This window comes from Lepidochelys olivacea, assembly GCF_965140295.1.
Source record: "Lepidochelys olivacea isolate rLepOli2 genome assembly, chromosome: 9".
Taxonomy (NCBI): Eukaryota; Metazoa; Chordata; order Testudines; family Cheloniidae; genus Lepidochelys; species Lepidochelys olivacea.
In genome coordinates, this window is record NC_140419.1 from 92,782,508 (window position 1) to 92,806,825 (window position 24,318).

The window sequence follows — 24,318 nt, forward strand, 5'->3', positions numbered from 1 at the left end:
TGGCCTTACCCCAGGAAGGCTGCAGTGGCGGCTGAGCCGTGGCGGCTGCTCGCAGGCTCCAGGGCCTGGCTTGGGGCGACACGGGAGAGGTGGGCGCCCTTTGGCCTGGCCGGCTGCTCTCGCCCCGCCGTGGCTGAGCCAGCGCCCTGAGGAGAGGGCGCGGTGGTGGCGGCAAGACGGTGGCGCTTGAATGTGTGGCTTTGTAGTAATGAGATGCCGAGGGGCCAACCCAGATGTCGTCTCTCTGCAGTCCTGGTTCCTAGAAGGCGTGGGGATGCTCTTGTGAATAGTCTCCAGATTTAAACAATTAGGGACAGGAAACTGAGCACTCCTGGGGTAAATAGACTGTGGCTTTGGAATTCGCTTTGCTGGTTTGTCCGGAAGAGCCCAGATTTGTGGACATTCAGGATACTTTGGAAAGCACATCTGGCATATGAAAGGCATTTTGTGAGCCGGGTTAGTTTAACTTGAAAACCAAAATATTCTGAACAGAATTTCCTTTATGCCCTTCTACTCCTGTCTTTCCCTTGTTCTTGTTTGACTTAATATAGCCTAACATTCTCACTAATCATTGTTCCTGAATACTGATGATCTGTAGGTGATAACTTGGGTCTACTTCTAGGCCTTTCACTTTTCAGAAAGAGCACGCTAGCTGCATCTTCAGTATGCCTTTACCTTGACAGATGGTGATACTGACCTTTGTTCCATTGAACTGACTAACCTTACATTAAAGTAAAACACTAATAAATGTAAACTCTTTACCACTCTCAGCTTTGTATGAAATATGCTAGCTTTCATGGCCCATATTCCAATCCACACAGAGCTAGCTTTAGCATGTTAAGGCAGCCTGCAAAACAATACTTTGCTTGCCCCATTGATGCAATGTAATAGTTTTCTGTCCACTCTTACATCCCTAGGCACAGGTCTGGCCTAAGGATTTTGGGGACTGCCAGCAAGGTAAATTCTTTAGATACTCTGCAGTTATAACTGAATCATTTTACAAAAGAAGTTTATGTTTGTAAAATATTTTAATTCCCCAAGCCTCCAGATGCAGACGTGAGGCCCAGTGGCTTGTTCCTTTCAAACCTAGTGAATGGTTTACATCCATTTTATGTTGTCAGGGCTGTGCTCAAGGGAAAAGCCTATTAGAAGTGTGTTTATACTTAATAAATGAAAGCTGATATTTTTCTTTCTATTTTTAGTTTCATCAAAATAGGGAGCCTGCTGCTGTGAACTTTGTGGATCTCCTTATTCTAAAGCAGTGGCTTTCAACCCTGTTGCATTTGAGGTTGAAACCCTAAAATGTTTCAAATGGACATGTTGACCCCTTTGGAAATCTTAGATGTAGTCTGCAGCCCTGAGGTTGAAAACCACTGTTCAATGGTAACAACAACCTTTTGCGGAATCCTTAGATATAGTCTGCAGACCCCAGATTGAAAACCACTGCTGTAAAGTGCAGAGGGAAGCAGCACCATGGTAATAATCATTCTTGGCATATATTTAGCACTTTTCCCCCATAGATCGCAAAGTATTTTACAAAGGTGGGTAAATATTATCTTGATTTTTACAGATGGAGACACTGAGGAACAGAGAAGTGGCTTACTTAGGGCTTGTACACACTAGCCTTTGTCGGTATAACTTATGTTGCTCAGGGGTGTGAAAAAGCTATCCTCCTGATGGATGTAAGTTACACCAATTTAATTACTAGTGTGGTAACCAGACCTTCTCCCGCCAACATAACTACCGCTGTGACAGGATCCCTGGTGTGCAGTCTGGGACTGTGGGACCACTGTGCCCCCTAAACTCTCTCCAGCCTGGGCTGTCTCTCACAACCCCTTGGCAGCAAACCCATGTGATCGCTCAGCACAACCGCATGTGGAGCTAGGTTGCATGAGTGCTTCCAGAGCCACTCATGAATCACACTGAGAAAGGCACCAGAGCCAAGACCCCCCCAGCTTCCCACACTGTATCTCAGGAATATACCATCTTGCACTGCTCAAGATGGGCAGTGCAGATTTATTAATGAGGTCACTACTTCATCAATGGAAAGTGGCTATACATCAGCCTTTGCAAAACCTGAGCAGATTTGCCAAATGCTTCATACAAACTCACTGGTAAAGATAAACAGTAAAACAAATGTATTGACTACAAAACATAGATATTAAGTGATAGGCAAAATGTCAGACTTAGTTACCAAAAGAAATAAAATATAAGCACTCAATCTAAACTCTCAACCCTATTAGACTGGGCAACAACTAGACTAAGTGGTTTTTTTCACCCCACTGGATATTGCCGTCCTTAATATACAGATTTGTCCGTTAAATTTGTGCCGGTCCCCTCTGTTGGAGTCTTCAGTCTTCTCAGTGTCTTTGTTGCTTGCAGCATAGGTGGGGGGCAGGAGGAAAGGCCCAGCATGTGGCCTCTGTTTCATAACCTTAGTCCAACAGTGCTCGGGGAGCACAAGTCCAAGCATATTCTGGGGACATTGCTGAGTCTCCAGGCAAAGTTGAGCAATTCCCCTATGTGGCTTCATGTAGGTGAATCAATGAATTATAGCTCCCTTGCTGGACAATGGTTGTTGATGGGTTGTTTAACACCCCACCCAGATGTTGGTTACTTTCCTTGCTGTTGCCTCTGGGGAGATAATATCTGGCTGATTCCCCAATTTACAGCATATTTTACTGTCAACCTTTCAACACAATTCTCCTAACTTCATATGCATTAGTGATATACATATATGGATAGAGAAAGGACTTTCAGCAGATCATAACCTTTCCCCTGATACCTTACAAGGCATGCTTTATATGTAATGTCACAATTATATACAGATGAGGAATATGGGGGGTTACTGGGTGCTCTCCCAAGATACAGAATGTCACAACCGTGTCTCACAGAGGCGGATTTATTATGCTGACTGGAAAGCTCTCTCCCATCGGCAGAGAGTATCTGCAGTAGCAGCCCTGCAGCTGCACTGCTGTAGTGATTCTAGCGTAGACTAGCTCTTAATGTCACGCAGCAAGTCACCGGCAGAGGAAAAACAGAACTCTGGTCTCAGTCTGGTGCTCTTTTCACTGGACTATGCTGCCTTGCAATAGAGAGGAGGGGCAGTGTGGAGAAGAGAAGGCTGTGAAATAGCAGCATCCTGTTCCAGACTATACTGTCATCAATAGCCCTTCTCCTGCTGACTAACTGAGCTGAGATAGGGGTTTGGGTGTGGAGTGGAATAAGGGAAGGGCTGCTCCATCAGGCATGTTTTCCTTTTAGAATGACATAATCTGAGCTGGAATATCCTTTGGAAGTTAATGCTGCTCCCTACGCACGACCTTCCTCCCAACTAGCGTTCAGGGAGCTGGAATGCAGGTGGCAGATGGGAACACCGTGGCAGCACAGCAACTGAGACAGCACTGATGCCAGGCCTGGGGAGCATGGATGTAAAGGGAATTTTTCACCATATATTTTTTTCCCTTCTGATCTCAGATCTATGGGAGGTTTGAAGACCGTATTCCCTTGCACCAGTGCCATCAGATCAGCCCCTCTCAAGGTAGCTAAGCTGCATGACTAGAAATACCATATGATTTTTGTAGTGTCATCCTCCCCCTCCCTTTAATATCTAAAGAGAATATGGGGTTCATGTTAAAAATATTGTTGGCTTTCCAGTTATGAAGAACCTTAAGGTCATTGTAAAAATATTGCATTGGGGGCCTGCAGCTTTTAAAAGGGATGTATAATCAGCTTTGATCTTTAGAAATGACTTGTATTAAAAACAAAAACATAAATTTTAAAAATTCCATAACTTGGTTGTATTACTTAAAAAAGTAAGGGTCTTTGCCCCACGGATGGATTGTGGAATGTTTTGCTGTGTAAAATGCAGTGGAGACAAAATTGTAGACTAATGGAAGGAGGAGACAATGTTGTAGAATAATGCTTTTTATCAGACATGGCAAAAAGTCCAGAGGTCATTTTAATAGACAAGACTTAGGTAATTGATAAGATTTTATAATTTAATTTGAAGAGCATTCAGTACCAATCCCCAGATCATCTTGCATATTGTACTGTATGAGAATTACATTTTACTTTCCCACCTGTACTGTAATCCTAAATCCCACATGGCCCTTCAGTTTACCTTATTTTCCTTCCCCCTACTCATAATAAGTATTTCCAGTCTCCTCATGTTGTGTTCAGTCCATGTGGGCTATGATGCAGCGTTGAAAGTAGTTATATACATTTTCTTCAAATTGAATGTGAGCTATCAGGTAAAATGAATTTTTATACCATTACCTAGTGCTCTTGGGACAATTTGAAGGTAATAAGCAGCTTGTTACAAGACAGTAATTGTGGCTTTTTAGTACATTTGATCACTCATTCTTTCTGGAATAAAAATCCAAACCCCATTAATCCAACCCACAGTTGTAAGGACAAAAGTGTCATAAACCCCAATCCTGCAGTGAGCTGTTTGTGGACTGAGACCATATTTTGTAGGAAAAGTTTAGACTCTTACTATAAATCAAATATGCAATTGAAACTACTTTGTTGCTAATGGAGGAATGTATAGCTTCGTGAGGTAAGATAACACTGAATTACTAAAAACTTCGAACTAAGGCATAACTAGACCCCTAAAGTCCCAACCCTACAAGGTGATTCACAAGTGGGGACTCCTGTTGAAGCAGAAGGCAACTTATGGTAGGTGAGGAATTGCTACACAATCTTAAAAAATCAAACAAACATGCAGTTACATTGTATTATCTTTTAGGGATTTATGGGGCAGGGCCAGTGTTTACCCACACAGCCTTTTTCCATGTAGTCAAAAGTTTAATTTTTAGTAAACTTGGTAAAGAGAAGATGATGGAAGACTACAAAGCCAATGTTAAACTTCCTGCAGCTGAATTTATAACGTGACTCTACTCTGAAAAAGACTCCTGTAAAGATGGCATCATGGGATTCCATATTTACTGTGTCTCAGTTCCAGGGCAAAGACCCACACAAGTGGAATAGGATGGAGGTTCATTCATAGACTCTAGGGCCAGAAGGGACCATCATGATTTAGTCTGACCTCCCCAGTCCTACAAACACAGCATGTACTCATGTTAACTCATTTGAGTGGCCTCATAAGAGGCAATAAGACTATGCATATATCAGGGGTCCCTCCCCACTCTGAACTCTAGGGTACAGATGTGGGGACCCGCATGAAAGACCCCCTAAGCTTATTTCTACCATCTTAGGTTAAAAACTTTCCCAAGGCACAAATTCTTCGTTGTCCTTGGACAGGATTGTTACCACCACCAAGTGAGTTAGACAAAGATTCAGGAAAAGGACCACTTGGAGTTCCTGTTTCCTCAAAATATCCCCCCAAGACCCTTTACCCCCTTTCCTGGGGAGGCTTGAGAATAATATACCAACCAAACAAGGTGAGCACAGACCAGACCCTCGGGAGACTAAGGGGGGATATGATAGAGGTATATAAAATCATGAGTGGTGTGGAGAGAGTGAATAAGGAAAAGTTATTTACTTGTTCCCATAATATAAGAAACAGGGGCCACCAAATGAAATTAATGGGTAGCAGGTTTAAAACAAATAAAAGGAAGTTCTTCACTCAGTGCACAGTCAACCTGGAACTCCTTGCCTGAGGAGGTTGTGAAGGCTAGGACTATAACAGGGTTTAAAAGAGAACTGGATAAATTCATGGAGGTTAAGTCCATTAATGGCTATTAGCCAGGATGGGTAAGGAATGGTGTCCCTAGCCTCTGTTTGTCAGAGGGTGGAGATGGATGGCAGGAGAGAGATCATTAGATCATTACCTGTTAAGTTCTCTCTCTTTGGGGCACCTGGCATTGGCCACTGTTGGTAGACAGGATACTGGGCTGGATGGACCTTTGGTCTGACCCAGTATGGCCGTTCTTATGTTCTTTTGGAGTCTAAAAACCAATGAGGTTTTTAAAAACAGAACTTTATTATAAAGAAAAAGTAAAAGAAACACCTCTGTAAAATCAGGATGGAAGATAATTTTACAGGATAATAAGATTTAAAACACAGAGGATTCCCCTCTTGGCAAAACTTTAAAGTTACAAAGAACAGGAATAAACCTTCCTCTTAGCATAGGGAAAATTCACAAGCTAAATCAAAAGATAATCTAATGCATTTCCTTGCTTTACTTACAATTTTTGTAATCTAGATGCTTATTTCAGGTAGGGTTTTAGGAGAGGTTTTTTTTTTCTGCCCTGGTCTCTCTTTGTCCTGGAGAGAACAACAAAGAAAACACAAACAAAAAACCTCCCCCACAGATTTGAAAGGATCTTCTTCCCTTATTGGTCCTTTTGGTCAGGTGCCAACCAGGTTATTTGAGCTTCTTCACTCCTTACAGGTAAAGGAGGGATTTTATGCTACACTTAGCTGTATGTTTATGACAGCATATGTTGAAAGTTATGCATATGTCTTTGCAGAACCAGGATTTAGGTGTTACTTGTAACAATAGTAGGTTAAAAGTTGCCAGAAATAAATGTGGGGCCAGATGCTCAGTTGATGTATACCACTATGGACTTCAATGGAGCTACACTGATTGATGCCAGATGAGGATCTGGCATGTGATTTTTAAGTTAATATTGTCCCTTTAAAATTAACTCCTGAACTTTCTTTTGTATTTTGTGCCTGAATGCTGAATGGCTTGACTGGGCCCTAATGTTTCTCTAAATAGTTCCTCTTTGAAAAGGTAATGATTTATCTTTCTTATCAGAATATATCATAGCCCCTATTTTCTTGTGCAAATTTTTGCTTATAATTGTGTCTTTTCAGATAATGAAGAACATTTTAATTGTGAAAGCTGAGGAGATTTAAAAGATTGTTCACAGTAATTCTTTCCTGAAAAAGAGACTTTCAGTGGGAGGTTAGGATCCTTTTCCAAACAAAAGGTTCTGCTACTGTAATTTACCTTCAGTGTTTTTTGCTCTTGGAGAGATAAATGTGTTACCTCATTTTAGTTTTATTATACATGAAAGGACAAAGACTCATACTCGTGAGAAATGGAACATGGTTGAATCTTAGTGCGTGGTGGGTGAGATCATCTGTACCTGCTAATGACCTTTTTCGCTGTTGAATCAGCATGAAGGGATTTTATACCATCCTTGAGCTTGCTGAGGGTAGCCAAAGCTTTGTAGATCAAAGTCCTGTATTGCTACATTCCCCCCTCCTCCCACACACACACCCCTCCCCTAATTTATAAAATTTCTTCATTATCCAGGATTCTTAAAAAGGTGTTCAGCCCTGTGTTTTGGCTGTCACACTGTATCATGTATAGTATCAGAAGGGTCTACACTATGTGGAGTGAAATGACAAAACCTTGAGCTAGCATTATCCTTTTATATGATCTACAAGGAAAAGGACAAAACAGATAAATATAGTATCATTGGGAATCTTGTCTAGACTCTGCACCCTTCACAAATGTGACTTGGTTTTCCACTGCCATAAACCAATTGTTTGTTTGTTTTGCCTGGGCCATGAATAGATTACTGATAACAAAAGCACTGTATGTGTGAGACAAAAATTCAGGGTATGTTCAGAGGCTCAAAATAATTGTTATTTATGAAGGATTTTACATTATTATGTTTTTCTCAAGATGTAGCCATGTTTTCATAATGAGCAGTCTGTGGACAATATTATTTTAAAAGCTACAATTAATTAATAGTAGCAAACTAGCAAACGCATCCTTGCATTTCTAGGAAAAAACCTACTTTAACAATTTATAAATGAATTAATTCCGTTCTAATTCTTATGTTACTTTCTGCTAAAGAACTTTGCAATTGTGAAACAATTAATATGATGCTGTGTGGAAAAATTGGCCATGCTTGAAACAACTTAAAAAACAGATTAGTTACAAAACTCCTGGGTGCACAAGCGCACACACAGACGCACAAACACACACAGCCAGTTGTTAAACATTTCTCTCTTTATTTTGCTCAGTTGGCTGAGTGCCACTTCTTCATGACTGATGTTTCTTACCAGATAAAATTTAGATCCAACCACCTATTAAATAATTATGGAAGTGTGATCTGTTGTTACAGCTTAAACTGGATGGTAAATACAGGTGACTAATCCATTTAGGAAAGACAGGTTGTGTCCTTCTATTCCAAAAGAGGAATTGTAGAGGATTTACAAGGGAGATCGCAGTAGCATTCTGATTTTCTGCCACACATGCTAGTCTGATGTTTAGAGAGTGATATCCCCAGAGAGGTGTGTGAAAAATGATGGTTGCATTGAATCAGGCAACAGGTCAGTACAGGCCAATGTTTCCTTATCAGAAATAACTCACTTTTCCAAAGCTTTTGGATTATGTTTTCAGTTTAAGTATTACTAACATAATCCAAATTAATTTTGACATTACTTTTAAAAATGGGTGTTTGGGGGGGGAAATGTCTTTATAATGGTGGGTTTTTTTTTAAAGAGTAGTAATGAATGTAAAAGAAAAGTAACCAAGATGTAGAATAGTTAGAATAGCTATTATGTATTTATTTAAGTTTTCTGCTGTAAAAAAGATTAAGCTGTTTTGGGGGAAGAGGCCATGACTAAACTTTAAAAAGTAGAAGCTTTCCAGGTGATTAGTCCTTAGAAGTTATTGCCAGCCCAGTTTGGGGAAAAAAATCAATTGTTTATCAATCAGTTATGTTGTCAGAAGCTGGGAATGAGCAGCAGGGGATGGATTACTTGATGATTACCTGTTCTGTTCATTCCCTCTGGAGCACCTGGTATTGGCCACTGTCGGTAGACAGGTTTCAGAGTAACAGCCGTGTTAGTCTGTATTCGCAAAAAGAAAAGGAGTACTTGTGGCACCTTAGAGACTAACCAATTTATTTGAGCACAAGCTTTCGTGAGCTACAGCTCACTTCATCGGATGCATACTGTGGAAACTGCAGAAGACGTTATATATATTATCATACACATTGTAAGGAGAGTGATCACTTTAGATAAGCTATTACCAGCAGGAGAGTGGGGTGGGAGGAGGTATTGTTTCATGGTCTCTGTGTATATAATGTCTTCTGCAGTTTCCACAGTATGCATCCGATGAAGTGAGCTGTAGCTCACGAAAGCTTATGCTCAAATAAATTAGTAGTCTCTAAGGTGCCACAAGTACTCCTTTTCTTTTTGTCGGTAGACAGGGTACTAGGCTAGATGGACCATGACTCAGTATTGACCGTTCTTATTCTTGGAATCAGTTTTTGCATATATACAATATGAAATGTCTACTGAGTCCAGATTTGCATGTTATTTATGGAACAATGATCTAATGTAAATACACAGTATTGATGTTTCCTCATTACATGGATGTGGTTTTACATTGCTCTTTCACTGTGCAGTCCCAAAATTGCAGATTTTTTCAACTAAGAAACAATGGAAATACACACTGAAATAAGTCAAGAGTCTGACGAATATCTTCAAACCTGGATGCCTAAAGCTAGTCTCCTGTATCTGTATTTGGACACTAAATAAGTGGCCTGAATTTCAAAAGCACTAAGCTCCTAGCAGGTCCTACTGAAGTCAGCCCAGGACAATTAAATCCAAAAATTTACATCAATGTAACGTTGATGTTGTAATTTAAGTAATTCAAAAGTCAGGAAATACAAAAATGAATTGTGGCTCCGCTGACATCTGGCAAAACTCCCACTGACTACAGTGAGGACAGGATTTCACCTCAAATTCTCATAGCAGCCTTAACTTGCCATGTTGGCTAGCCTCTCTTCATTTCATTGAGACAATGGGATTCACACTTACCTAAGAAATGCATTATCAAACCCATAGACTACTTTGGATTCAGTGTATCCCTTGATGTACAATGGTCCAAATTCTCTGAGATATTCACAAATAACTTAAAGGAGAGGTAGCTTGAATGTGTAAGTGAAATGTGGCTAAGATCACTATGAAAACTATAACTTTGACATTTCCTCATACTGGAGTATTTAAGAGGAAAACTAAGGTTAATGTCACCTTTTGTATTTAAGTTCAATTTTTAATATTTTGATGTTCCTATTTATTATTTGTTTTATTTTTGCTTATTTGATTGGAAGGAATTTATTTCATACACTTCCTTCATCCACATTAAATAATACTGAGGATAGGACACTCAGAGACCGTGACTTGGTTTTCCTGCTAAGCTGGGCCAATTAAAACAAAACACATTTTAATGAAGCCAAATGCAAGGTTATATACCTCTAGGACCAAAGAATGTATGGCTGCTTGTGGGGACCATATTCTAGAAAGCCACAATTCTGAAAAGGATCCAGGGGTCAACAACTGAACATGAACTTGCAGTGCAATGCTGTGGCTAAACGGGCTAATGTGATTCTTGGATGTATTATAAACATGGGAGCAGTGAGTAGGATAGTGATTTATTCCTCTTTATATATTGGTCTGACCAATACTGGAATATCTTGTCCAGTTCTGGTGTTTACATTTTTAAAAGAATGTTGAAAAATTGGAGTGGGGACAGTGAAGAGTGCAAAAGATGATCCAAGAGCTGGAAAAAATGCCTGACAGTGAGAGACTGAAAGAGTTTAATCTCTTCTAGCATATTACAAAGAAGATGTATAAGTACCTTCATGAGCAGAAAATGAGGTACTAAAGGGTGTTTTAACCTAATGGAAAAAGGCATAACAAATCAATGGCTAGAAGTTAAAACCAGACAAACTCAAATTAGAAATAAGGCACAACATTTTAACAGTGAAGATGATTAACCACTGGAACAGACTATCTTGGGATGTTGTGGATTCTTCATCTTCAAGTCAAGACTGGATGCCTGTCTGGAAAACATGCTCTTAGACAAGTTATTGGGTCAATACAGGAGTAACTGATGATCTAATATTCCATTTTAGCATTAAAAATTTATGAGCGTATGGACAGCGGTGGATATCATAGGCTGGGGGAGGCTGTTCCTTCCCAAAGAGCCTGGCGTGGCCCTGTGCACTCTCTGCCCTTAGGCCCCCTTCTGCAGTTCCCGGCGCTCTGCCCTGGCCCAGGCTGGTAGGGGCTGACCAGCCTGCCACAGGGACTCGGGGCTGCTGGCACTGGGGCCATGCTGCCCACCTGGCACTCAGGCCACACTGCCCAGCTGCCAGGTGCTCTGGGTCTGAAGGTGCTGCAGTCGTGCTGCCCGATGCACCAGGACGTGGGTGCTATGTCCGTTCTGCCTGGCTATCCGGTGTACCAGGGCTGGGGGGGCTATGGCTGTGCCGTCTGGCGCGGGGGGGTCATGGTGGGGGTGCTCTGGGCTCCTTTGGGGGATAGGGAGGGGTGGGGTCTCAGGCGTAAGGGGAGGGGCCAGGGGCTAGCCTCTCCCAACGGCCAGGTCACCAGCCGCCCACGTATGAGTGCTACCTGTAGCTTTTAGCTAACCAATATTACACCACAAGTGGATGCTAGTAAGAAAAAAAACACCAATAATTTTAGATTGTAGTTTCTTTAAAAGGATGGGAGATACAGTACATGTGCAAGTTCTTCAGGTGCTGTTAATGGAGCTAAGGCAATTTAAATAAATGGGACTAGGCCAATTAACAGCAACTAAGGATCTAGACCAGTGATGCTCAACTCCCCACCCGTGGGCCGTTTGTGACACAATCAGCACACAGCTGCCGTTCATGTATGGCCCTGAGGAAGTCACAGGTAGTATATATATTGTTTGTGTATATATATATATTGGCTCACATAACACAGAGAGAGCTGTATATGTGGCCCACAATGGTAAACAGGTTGAGAACCGCTGATCTAAACCCATATTTATATCTGACAATATGCATTATTATGATTTATGTTGTTTTTATTGAGTGCTACAGGAGTATGTAGCACTTGAAATCATTCATCCACTCCTGCGGATTTCCTGAAAAATGTCATACCATCTGCAGAGGTGCTGGAAAATTGCAGGTGCTATTCATGTTTCTTTGTCTCTATTGCATTTGTGCGGCTGCCAAGATACCCAACCACACATCAGGAAGCCCGGGTTTCTGCGGTACACATTCAGCTCTGATGAGGTGGGTGGACATGGAAGGGGAAAAGAATGCAAGGATGGGGAACTAGAGAGAAAGAAGCAGGTGCAAGGCAAGGGTGGAGAAATTGCAAACAGCAGTGATGGAAGACAAGAGACAAGGAAAAGTTAAAGTGGGTGTCAGAAAGCATTGGCAACCACACAAGGCAGAAGAAAAGTGAGGAAAAAGAGAGTGAAAAAATTTACCATAATATGAGAAAAAATTAATAGGAAAGGAAATTGGAAGACAAATAGCAACAACAGAAAGAGAATCTTAGCACTCACATGGCTGGGAAAGGGGCAGGCTGTAGGTTATTAACAGGACAGACAGTATCTTTGGATAGGATAGCCCACTCCTTTCCTAAGGCACGCAAAGAATTGCCAGAAGTGTTCCATCCATTTTTGATCTGAAAAGAAAGGTCTCAAAACGTCACTTGAAATGTTACAGTCTTGATTTGCATGGTGGTTTCCCAAAGGCCTTGTGTAACTTGTTTAGAAAAAGAGAACAATCGTGCACAATGTAATTGGGCAAGACTAAATGACAGGAAAAGAGCTATTGCAAGACATAAAGTAACCAAGCAGCAGAGGCTGGTTGAGGATAATGCCCACAGATACTACCATAAAACAAAGCCAAAATAAAATTAACAAGAAATGATCTTAACTCGAGAATCGTTCATAATTTAAAAGTCCAGTAAAACAGTGCTCTGAACCTAAGAATATTCATGAAAGGCTGACAGAGTAAATCAACGAGATACTTCTTTCACAGTCAGGATGTTTGGCTGACTGCCCATGAGGTGAAATAGTTTCCCCAAGGGACAGAGCTAGAAAAGAAATCAGGAGATGCAGGAAAAATATGCTAGAAAGGAGCCAGCTCTGAAGCACATAGATCTTATCCTGTCTAGCCCAACCTGCATGTTCCTAAAGATCTTCACCTTTAGGGCAATGAAGCTGGTCACAACATTATTCTAAACAGGACCAAAAAAAACCCCCAACCCCCCTAGGTAAACGTTCCCAAAATAAACATACAGAAAATTAGATGCCATTGATAGATCAGCTGATTTCCCCCTCCCCCCCCCTTTCCAGTTGGAGTCAGCAGCTGCTTTCATAGCCGACAAACATGTTTGCTGACATTCCCCCACTTGTAAAATGCCACTGGTGTCTCGGTCAGCATCAACAAAGCCAGACTGCAGCAGGGAAACTGCAGCCTGAGCTGAGAACAGGATCAAGCTTGCGGACCCTGTCAGGAAAGCAGCAGGACCTACAAGAGGGCTTCCAGACAAACGCAACAGGCTTTCTGAAGGGGTGGGTGTGTTTCTCATTTGTCTTGTGCTGCTGCATTCAGGTGAGGCTAGAAACCCCAGAGCAGCAGGCAGCAAGTACAGATCTGTTGTTTTGCAGACCCCAAGGCTCTGAGGTGCCCTATCTGAACCCAGACAACTGAGTGTGACCAATGGGGAGAAACCACCAGACTATGGGGACGTCTAGGTCTAGTGGCACATGGAGCTGGGGGTTCCCAGTGCTAGCAGGTCCCTGCAACCCCCCCAGTGTTGGACTGCAGGCGGGCCCAGTCCCTCCAAGGAGGAGAGTGGGCGTCCCGCATGCGCCGGTGGAAGCCCAGCGCTCTCCTGGGGTCCATGTAAGTTTGCTCCCAGGACTCTGGTCCCTTCTTTTCCAGCAGTGATGTTCTGGGCACATCGCTTCATCGGCTCCACCACGCTGCCGCTCTTCTCCCCCGCCTGGGGAGATGCGGTCACTGGTGTCTCCCGCGGCCCAGGCCGTCTTTGTGGTTCTCTTTCTCTTTGTCATTGTGTTAATTCTCTATGTGGTTCTCTGGTACATTTGCAGGGACGTCGACAGCGACTACATCTGAATACAGATCCAGTGGGATGGGATGAGCGCTGGGACCCGAGCCTGGCAAGGTAACGCATGCACAGAGGCATAGACAGCCTCTTGCTTTCGCTCAGGGTTGTGGAAAAGGGGGGTTATCTGCAAATAGGCAATTGCAGCATTTGTGATTTGAGAGCAATCGCTAGCTGAAAACCTCACCCCAAACAAACGTATTGTAATTGACAAGATATGGGTAAACAATACCCCTGAGATGTCACAGAAAAATAACAACCTTGGTTTGCTTCTTCCTGGCTAATGGTATTTTTTCCCTTCTTCTTTTTCCCCTTTGAACTATGAGATGCCTTTACCTGCTTTGATACTGATTTAACACAAAAAGGCATAACTTATTTAATACAAGTTTTTGTAAAGTGTGCAGTAACTTCTATTCACAATTCAGGGATTTCAGACTTAAGGGGCATTAACCAGAGCTGCTTTGGGGTGTGGTTGATACAGGATGTGTGTTAATTTCCTCTTGTCTGATTTGATTTTGTAAAAACAGAAAAATCCCATGCAGATCTCAAGTCGTTTGTGGAGGAAGGGGCTGATTCTAGCATAGTCTTGATCCATACAGTTAATTTGCAGGTTAGTTTAGTAACCTCAAAATTTGGCTGATTTATACCTTATCACTAATATATTTAGTCTTTCCCCACCCCTTCCATGGAGTACAATGCTGTGTAAACATCATCATCATAGGTTTCAGAGTAACAGCCGTGTTAGTCTGTATTCGCAAAAAGAAAAGGAGTACTTGTGGCACCTTAGAGACTAACCAATTTATTTGAGCATGAGCTTTCGTGAGCTACAGCTCACTTCATCGGATGCATGCCGTGGAAACTGCAGCAGACTTTATTTATACACAGAGAATATGAAAAAATACCTCCTCCCACCCCACTGTCCTGCTGGTAATAGCTTATCTAAAGTGATCATCAGGTGGGCCATTTCCAGCACAAATCCAGGTTTTCTCACCCTCCACCCCCACACACAAATTCACTCTCCTGCTGGAAAACCTGGATTTGTGCTGGAAATGGCCCACCTGATGATCACTTTAGATAAGCTATTACCAGCAGGACAGTGGGGTGGGAGGAGGTATTTTTTCATATTCTCTGTGTATAAATAAAGTCTGCTGCAGTTTCCACGGCATGCATCCGATGAAGTGAGCTGTAGCTCACGAAAGCTCATGCTCAAATAAATTGGTTAGTCTCTAAGGTGCCACAAGTACTCATCATCATCATCATCATAATAAATATTTTAAATACAGAAGAGATCATGGATTGTGGAGTTATTTTGTTGCTCAACGAACTTCACAGAAAAGAAAAATTAAATATAAAATAGTAGTTTCCATTGTTAAGGCAAAAACAGGTAGTCTCTTGTTTTATTCCATCTGGATTCCTTTTGGAGTTTCCTAATGATCTGATTATCCTTTCTCAGTCTGAGTGATAGTGGGAACAAGTGGCCACTTTCGGGGATAATTAATTGCTATAGCCTGATGAATTTTCTTTTGCTAAAATGTATTTTGAAGCTGCAATTTTATTAATAGTCTAAAAAGTTTTCTGTATAGCAATGCCCACTGTCAGTGATAGTCTGTTAAACTCAGGTGGCTGATATTGTCACACCTGAAATGCTATGGTCCATACACCTGTCATGACTTACATATAGAAGGCATATGTTTTAATTAACACAATGTTGTTTTTATTTTTTGGATTTCCCTGAGGAAATCTTGATAAACAGTTCCTTAAATTATTTTCCTTATTGATACTTTTAGCGCTTATACCAGAATAGGAATATTAAAATACCCCCCATGCAACCTTTAAAACCTATTATCCCTGTATTGCTAACCAAATGTATATGGTAAGTATCAGTTGGACTATATGTGTGCTTTCTGTTAACTATATGCTTATGTGCTCTGCTGGATTGAGGCCAACATGTTCAGCAACTTGTAGGGGGCTGAACACTTTCTGGTCCCAATCCAGAGGGTTTCTAGCTTGAGCACCTCAAATTGATCTCAAATGCTGAGGTATAGCAGAAGAAGAAAGTTTCTGAGGAACTCAAGAATTAATTCATTTAGAACTTTATAAGTTAAAAACAACTCCTTAAATTTACCTGTAAATGGTTCAGAAAGATGTGCAAAACATGGGGCATAGATGTCACTTTGTCTCATGAGACTGTGCTGTTAATCAAGCAGCTCTGTTCTGCTGTAACTGTAGTTTCTGGATGATCTGAAGGTGTAATCACACACGGACCACACTGTACATACAGTAAGCCAGTCTGGAGACAACTAAAGGAAGCCATGTGAACATCACTCTTCAGGTCTTTTAAAGATCTTGGTAAGTTTCTCCATCAAAGGAAAGGAAGCAAGCTCCAGATATTTCAAGTATTTTTTAAAAGGCAGAAAAATATTTATAATGCCATCTTTATACATCATAAAGGGCAAAACCAACTTAATTTTGTTCTTACTTTGCAGTTCACCTTTAAAAGTCCTGTTCTAGGATCACAGAACTTACCTGCATGTTTCTGGTCTATTCCATGTAGAGAAGACTGGTGACCTCTGAAAGGGGGTAGACAAACTGATACATGATATACAAAGTAAAAACGGCCTTAAGTGATATGGAGCACAGACACCTGCCCTCTTTTCTACCAAATTTTTAACTTTTCAGTGGTGATAAGTCAGGTGACACCAGCTGGTGAAGGATTAAAAAAAAAAAAAGGGGTCCAATGCCATGAAGTTAAATTTGAAACCCCTGCAACTCATACAGTGTGGAAGAAGTTTGTTTTTCCGCCTCAGATATGTTGCAAAACAATTTAAGGTTTGGAAAGCCCCAGACTTATCATAGAATCATATAATATCGGGGTTGGAAGGGACCTCAGGAGGTCAACAAGTGCAACTCCCTGCTCAAAGCAGGACCAATCCCCAACTAAATCATCCCAGCTAGGGCTTTGTCAAGCCTGACCTTAATAACCTCTAAGGAAGGAGATTCCACCACCTCCCTAGGTAACCCATTCCAGTGCTTCAGTGAAAAAGTTTTTCCAAATATCCAACCTAAACCTCTCCCACTGCAACTTGACCCCACGAAGACATTAGTCATCATATGGCAACTTTCAGTGACACCAAGTGTGAGCTAAATTTGAGCAGGTGCATCTAGACTTGGTATGATCAATGCTTCATTATCAGTTCCATAGGCCATCTGGCCTTTGCTTTCCTCAGCTTTAAATTCAGAAGATGAGCCTAATCCTTAATTGAGCAAAATAAGCAAAGGTAAAAACTGAAAGTACAAACAGAATAAGTTGAGGCTGGCTTGTTAAGGTTGCTTTTTCCTGGGACACAAGCTGCTTTAATACATTCCTATCACACCCTAAACCTCTATCGGCCCTGTTTGTTTTAATGACTTTGTCAGAGGTATGTCACTGTAAGATGACTGAAATACTATATATTTAAGAGATGATGATAATGATATGGGTGTTTACACAATAATTGGCTTCTGTGGATGATTAAAGGTAGAAATGAACCCTCCATTTCCAGGAACATCATTCCCAGTCTATGACAAGACAAAAGGAGAAACACTAAACCATAAAAAGAAGTCAAGCTTTTCTTGTCGTTTCATGGTTTGAAAGTTCCATGCTGAATTTCTATTGACAAACAATATCAGGTAAGACTTAATGTTGTTTTTTAGACATAGATGAATAATTGTTCAAGAGACTGGCCAATATGGGAGAGAACTTGCATTATTCAACAGATCTCCTGCTAAATTTTCATTCCTGGCCTGTAATTTTGCACATCTAAATGAGGTATTTGGGAATCTAATTTCCGAGTTAGATGCACATCTACAGGTGGCATTTGCAGGAGCAGTTTTGGTGGCCAGTTTTGAAATCTGGCCCTTGGTTTCAGTGAAGATTTCAGTGTCCTTTGTCAGAAGGTAATTGATTTTTGTGGTGTTGGGTGCACACAGTTTAAATCCCACAATTTGCATTTGTGCTATGGAAAGCTGTGCAGCTGCACAAATGGCACCCGTTTGCACAGATGTAGCAATCTTGCAAATTCTTGTTTATATTAATCCCAAGTGATGCAAGATTTAAATCTTACTGCACTTGATATATGTTCATGAACAAAATTGGGATGCAGTCTTCACAATTTGTGATATGAATCAAATTATGCAGTAAAAAGAAAGTACCATAAATCTCAGACTGTTCTGCCCAGAAAATGCAAAGGACGTGTATGACTTATACTTGTCACAGTGGCCAGACAACAAGATCAGACAAGGTGTCTCAACATTATTTAGAAAAGATGCATCTAGTTGATTAGTGATGTGCCACCACTTTAATTGCATCACTCATTGCACATCAGGAAATTGCTCACTACAGGAGGGACTTGACTGAAGGTAGCTCTGCTTAAGCAATCTGTTCACAACCCCAAAACACCAAAAAAGTAAATTAAAAAAAAAATCTGCTAATGAAGACTTTGTGGATGATGTAGTGGAGGCAAAGAACCTCTTCTTTATCTCATATGCAGCCACAGAATAATAGTCATGCCTGCCTGCTTGCCCTGGCCCCGCGCCGCTCCGGGAAGCGGCCGGCACCACATCCCTGAGGCCTCGGGCAGGGGAGGGGTGAGAGAGAAGTGGGCTCCACTTGTTTCCCTCGCCTGTGGGTACCTCCCCTGAATCTCTCGTTGGCAGCGGTACCCTGTTCCCGGCCAATGGGAGCTGCGGCGTGGGGGTGGGGGGCGGTGCCTGCAGGCGAGGACAGTGCACAGAGCCCTCGGCCCCCCCGCCCCCCCTAGGGGCCGCAGGGACATGGTGCCGGCCGCTTCCTGGAACGGCATGGGGCCCATGGCGCCATGGGGGTGGCAATCCCACAGATCCGATCCAAAGCCCTGATGGGCCGGATCCGGCCCGCAGGCAGTAGTTTGCCCACCCCTGACTGATACTTGATATCATGTAGGGACCTGATATTGATAGAGTACATAGATAAATAGCCTGTGCCTGCTCCTTTGAAGCCAATAGCAAATCTTCCAGGCCCCTGTTCCTCATGACGACCAGCGATACTCTGGTGCAGGACTGAAGGTGGGGGGCAAAGGTGGCTGAATGATAGGTGTTAGTTAAGTCACTGGCATAAGTCAGAGCAGCTTCACGGGTGCTCTAAATGATGGATGCCTCAATGGCCTTTGAACTATTGTTGAAACATTTGGGGAATTCGTGGAGTGTAGCACACTCTGGCCAGGCCTTCTTCTTTGGCATGACCTTAGCACACCCCCTGTATTGGAGACTACATCAGTTCTGTACAGGCTGGGGATTCCACTATGCTGCAGGAATCCACAGCTGACCAATCCAGCTAACTTTAAGGCTGCTTTATTGGGCCATTGCTTTATTGGGCTGAGCTGGGATTTTTCATGTGGAAGCAGGAGGACCATTGCTGCTGGTCCAAAGTCAGTGTCAATATCTTCATTGACCTTAATGGGAGCAGGGCTGGGTCCATGCTGTGCTTGTCAGAGGTTAGCCTTACTTAACTATAGATTTAATTACTTAGTCAGTTTGTGTCAAAACCTAAAGATGAACATTTGGTGGCATGGTTCTAGCTTATTTTTTTTTAAAATAAGCATTAAAAAAGTCTGGAACTAACATGAGATTTGACCCAACTCCCATTAATGGCAGTTCTGATGCGGTCACTATGTAATCTGTTCATTGATATATTCCCATGGGCTCTCTTGAAGAGTTTTGTTTTTAATCACCATTGAACTTTGACTGCTAGAGATATTGCAGGGCTGATTTTCATATTTTTCTTTCAGTTTACACTTTGTGCTTATTTGTTTAATTGTCCAAAGTAATAGTCATCTAAATTCTAAACACAAACTAGCTAAGGGGCAGAATTTTTATCCTAGTTTATTGAATAAATAGAGTTAACCAAGTGTCTTTTAAAATGGCAAAACACCAAAAGCTATTTGATGTTTTATGAAATTATTGATTTTTCTCTTTAGGAGTCATTAATGTGCAACAAAAGAGGCGTATTTCTAAATATGAAAAAAACTCTTAATTGTAGCCTGTTCTAATGTTAAGCCATATAAAGTTTGCTAGTGGCAACATAATATAAGCAAAACAAATAACACTGAATGTTATCTATGTAATTATCCTTGTTTTATTGCTGCATGTTGATACATCACACTTTAGACTGACTGTCCAGGTAGAATATTAAAATGTTTTCCTTGTAAAATTCACTCTGTGGTCTATTCATGCTCCACAGCATTTCAACTCAACTGCAAAGTGATTTATAATAGAGAGGAGGTGGGTGACCACCTTCAGGTCCTCAAGAAGAGCTCTGTGTAAGCTTGAAAGCTTTTGTCTTTCACCAACAGAGCCTGATCCAATAAAAGATATTACTTCACCCACCTTGTTTCATACCTTGGGACCAACATGGATACAACAACACTGGAAACAACATTATTTGTATGACTTTTTTTGTGCTGGCCCCACTAACGGATATGTAGGGATCTTTAACAGGAGGTCTGTCTTGTCAGTCTACCACCCAGTTCAATTACAGGACCTGTTATGCTTGTATTTCAGTTCAGACTTTGATATGGCTGTTGTAAATTTCCACTGTCATTGTCACTGTCGTTGCTGGCTAAGTTTAAATAATGCATCAGAAATGTTTGAACATCACTAAGATGGCAGTAAGTATTTCAAACCTTTACATTCTTTAGATCAACAACTGTTGAATTTTTAAAATAAGTTACTTACCAGTGCCTAGTTAACAACCTATTCCTTGAAACAACACTGATGTCTTGTCGAGTGGGGAGGGGGGGCAGAAAGTTGTGTTCTTAACTTGCGTTAGCTACCAGGAGATAAAATCTTAATGGCAAGGCAGTCTGTAATTAGCAGGACAAGTTAGACTGACCTGCTAACTTTTGTGAAAACTACCTACAGCCTTGTTCTTACTAGGATTTTATCTCACACTAGCTAACTTGACTTAAGACCATATGTTCCGCCCTCTCGCCCATAACCCATCAAGCGAGGACAAGGCCTGACCAGTGCTTGAATTATGGGGGGAAAGTATGGGCAGCCCTGGATGTCAAGTGGCTTCCTTTAATTTAAACAGATGTGAGATAGCCTCTAAAAGTAGGGGCTGATCCTGCAGACCATTTGAATGTGGAATGCAGACTGATTTCAATGTAAATTTTGCATGTGAGGAACTTGTAAAATCAGACTGCATATTATATGCACTCTTCCTTGCTAAAAAGCACTTACTAATTATATACCAGGTATTTCTTGACTACATATTTTACTAGTACTACCGGTTGGAGTTCTCACAGAAACCTATGGGAAGTACTGTATATGGCTAAGTCCCATTGACTTTCAGTGAGAGATGAGTCCCTATCTCCCTTGAATATCCCAGCAGGATTGGAACATTTATAATCACCAGACAGAGCTAATGAATTAACTTAAAGCAGTAGTAGGTTATCATCTGTATGTGGACCAGCACTAGTTGGGGATAAGATACTTTGATAGTGGGGTTCACAGACATTTGCTGACAGCAGAGGAATGGTGAGTCTCAGGAATCTTGGGTTTAATTCCAGACTCTGGAGCAAAGTGAATTCCTGTCTCTTTTCCCCCCGGCTCCTCCTTTCTCAGGCTTCTCATCCCAGTCTCCTTGCCCAGCCATTTCCTCCCTGTAGCAAGCTTCACTTGGGGGCCAGCAGACCTGGTGGGCAGGCCAAGGCTCAACAGTCCCCCAGAGTCCTGAGATGGCCTTACCTAGAGGCCAAGTTAGGTGCCCCCCAGGTTCTCTCAGCCAGAGGTGGGGGAGAAAAAGGTAGCGGGATGGTCCTCCCGCTCCACAGGTCCCAACCCAGGGGGAAGGGGCGAGGGAGGAGTGTCTCAATCCCCTTTTGCTGACACGCCAGACCAGCCTGTCCTGGGCCACTTTCTACCTCCCCACTCTCTCTCCCCAAAGCCAGCAGAGAGTTCCCAATCAGGCCCAACAGTTTGGATAGTCAGATGGGTACTTCCCAGTTCACTTCTCAGTATCCAGTAGGGTCAGGCTCCCGGTCAGGTCTTACCCACTGCTCCGACCCTTCTCCTGTGGCTCTCTCTGTCTCAGAAGCTGTAAACTGGCTTCCTCCCTACAAAGCTTCTTCTTCACCCTCCTCCTGCCTCTTTCTTTCTTTTCTTGTTGTTTTATTGTGCAGCAGCCTCAGCATGTGAGGCTGTGACTGCCACCTACCGCAGCTTTTGCATAAGCAAAAATCTATATCCTCTCACCCAGCTCTGTATCCTTAAAAGAGCAAAGTAATGCCTTTTTTAATGCTACCCTGCTTTCCTGGTGCTCTCACCAATCCTTTCAGACTACATGCTTTCACCTTGAGGCAGCTCAGTTCTTCATAAAGAATCTATCTGTGTAATTCTTCCTTCATTGCCACAGCAAATGCTTAGCTGTTTCTTGGACTTTGAATGTGTTGCACAACCCATCTTTGTGCTTGTTTAGCAAGGCTGCCCGGAGGGGGGCAAGTGGGGCAGACAGGGCGGGGGCAATTTCGGCGGCAGCTCAATCGCTCTGCTTCAGTCTTCTGCGGCAATTCGGCGGCGGGTCCTCCTGTCCTCTTCTTTCTTCGACGGCACGACTTGGGTTTTTCTTTTTTTTTCCTTCGCCACTTGGGGCGGCAAAACTAACTTTCTTTTTATGGAAGGGGCCCCCGAAATTGCTTTGCCCCAGGCCCTCTGAATCCTCTGGGTGGCACTGTTGTTTAGTAAATATTAATTACCATTCAGATCACAGTGACCTGTTAGTACTCTAAATATAGTTACTTCTCTTCTTCTATCATAGTTATTAAGTGTACCATTAACCTCACGTTTTGGATAGATTTCATGGAACCTTTGCCTTTTTTTCTCTTTGGTCCATGGTTCTTCCATTCCTTCTTAAATTCTTTCTTAACGAAACTTTTGAAGTCCTGTTTACTCAGAGCGTTCTTTATATCAACCTCCTCATTTTGAAAGGCATTTTTCACTGCTTTATCTGCCATTTCATTGCCCAGTAACTTGACATGTGCCGGGATCCACATTACTACAGGTATACCTAATTGTACTATTTTCAGAGTTAAGAACAATATTCCATTGATTAAGTCATTCCTGCTTTCTGAGGCTCCCTTTCAAATCACCATTATGCGTGATAGAGTCCGATAGGATAGCAGTCAAAGTTGGACGTACATCCTTTATCCAGGTCAGTGCCAACAGTATGCCCACCAACTCCACACTCATAATGGCCACAAAATTGGACAGTTTCATAGATCTCTTAATTCCAAATTCAGGGATACAAAAGGCCATTCTGAGTCTACTTCTGTTATCATCTCTAGAGCTGTCAATATAGATTTGGCAATGTTGGCCTCATTTGTGATGTATAAACTCACACATTTTAGTCATCATATTTGATGGTCCTGCTCTTGCTTTTATTTTATCATACAACTCCAAATCCACTACTGGAGAGACAAACATACAGCTACAGTTTGATTTCCCATTACTAAACGTTTTAATTTCTTCCAGTCCTTCCTTTTCACCCAAGTCTTTTACCCACCTTTTGACCCTGTTATCTTGTGGGAGTCTGTGGCGTCCATTTAATTCTTGTCTACTTAATTCCCAACAGTCCTTGTATATTTGTTTAGCACTCCTATCTTCACTGGTTTCAGAGTAACAGCCGTGTTAGTCTGTATCCGCAAAAAGAAAAGGAGTACTTGTGGCACCTTAGAGACTAACCAATTTATTTGAGCATAAGCTTTCGTGAGCTACAGCTCACTTCTCACGGTTCCATTCTTTTTTTCCAGTCTTTTTTTTTGTGAAGAGCATTTTCCCCCTGCTTGACAGTCAGTCCCTTTTTAAGCAGTTCCTCCATTTGGTGCATGCTCTGCAGCTGCTCGGGGGGCAGAGCCCTCTTGCCCCAGAACTGCTCCATCACTCCCTTAGCCTTTGTGTGGGGTCTGTAAACCTCATCTCACTCCCTTCCAGCTGCTTGGCCCCAATCTTCTTCCCTCTTTGTGACTCCCTTGTCTGATCGGTCTCTCTTTCTGTCCTGTCCCTCCACTGCCCTTCAGTCACAACCGGCTCACACCCATTTTTCCAGTCCCCACTGGCTCCTTCTCCCCCTACCCCAGTTTCCTTGTTCCAATCTACTCTCCTCCCCATCACCTAGGTCTGGCTCTTGTCCCCTCTGCATTCAATTCAGGCAGCTTTTCTCCTCCAACTCCCTGGGCCTCGCGGGGAGGGGGGTCATTGAGAACACAGGAGAGGCAGGCTCCCTGCTTTCAGTTCTAGTGCCTGGATCTGGAACCGGCATGACTCGAACCAGTCCAGAGCTGGAATTGCAGGAAAGTCCTGCTTATTCAGCCCTGGACTGGAGCGTGTCCATAGAATCTTTGAGGAATTGAGCTCTAGCAAGTCTCTACTGAGCATGTGCAAACTATG

General features: G+C 42.3%; 1 protein-coding gene across 2 annotated transcripts in view; it reads left to right on the plus strand.

Annotated features, from left to right (window-relative positions):
• Positions 1-63: 63 nt before the first annotated feature.
• IDS (iduronate 2-sulfatase) overlaps positions 64-24,318 on the plus strand; it is a 46,633-nt gene continuing 22,378 nt past the window's right edge. The window contains exons 1-3 of one of the 2 annotated variants that reach the window (XM_084639253.1): positions 64-456; positions 13,844-13,917; positions 17,400-17,526. The gene's annotated coding sequence lies outside the window, so the exon portion shown is untranslated. Of the gene's footprint in view, positions 457-13,612; positions 13,635-13,843; positions 13,918-17,399; positions 17,527-24,318 lie in introns of those variants that run through there. The other variant, XM_084639252.1, reaches the window with a different exon arrangement.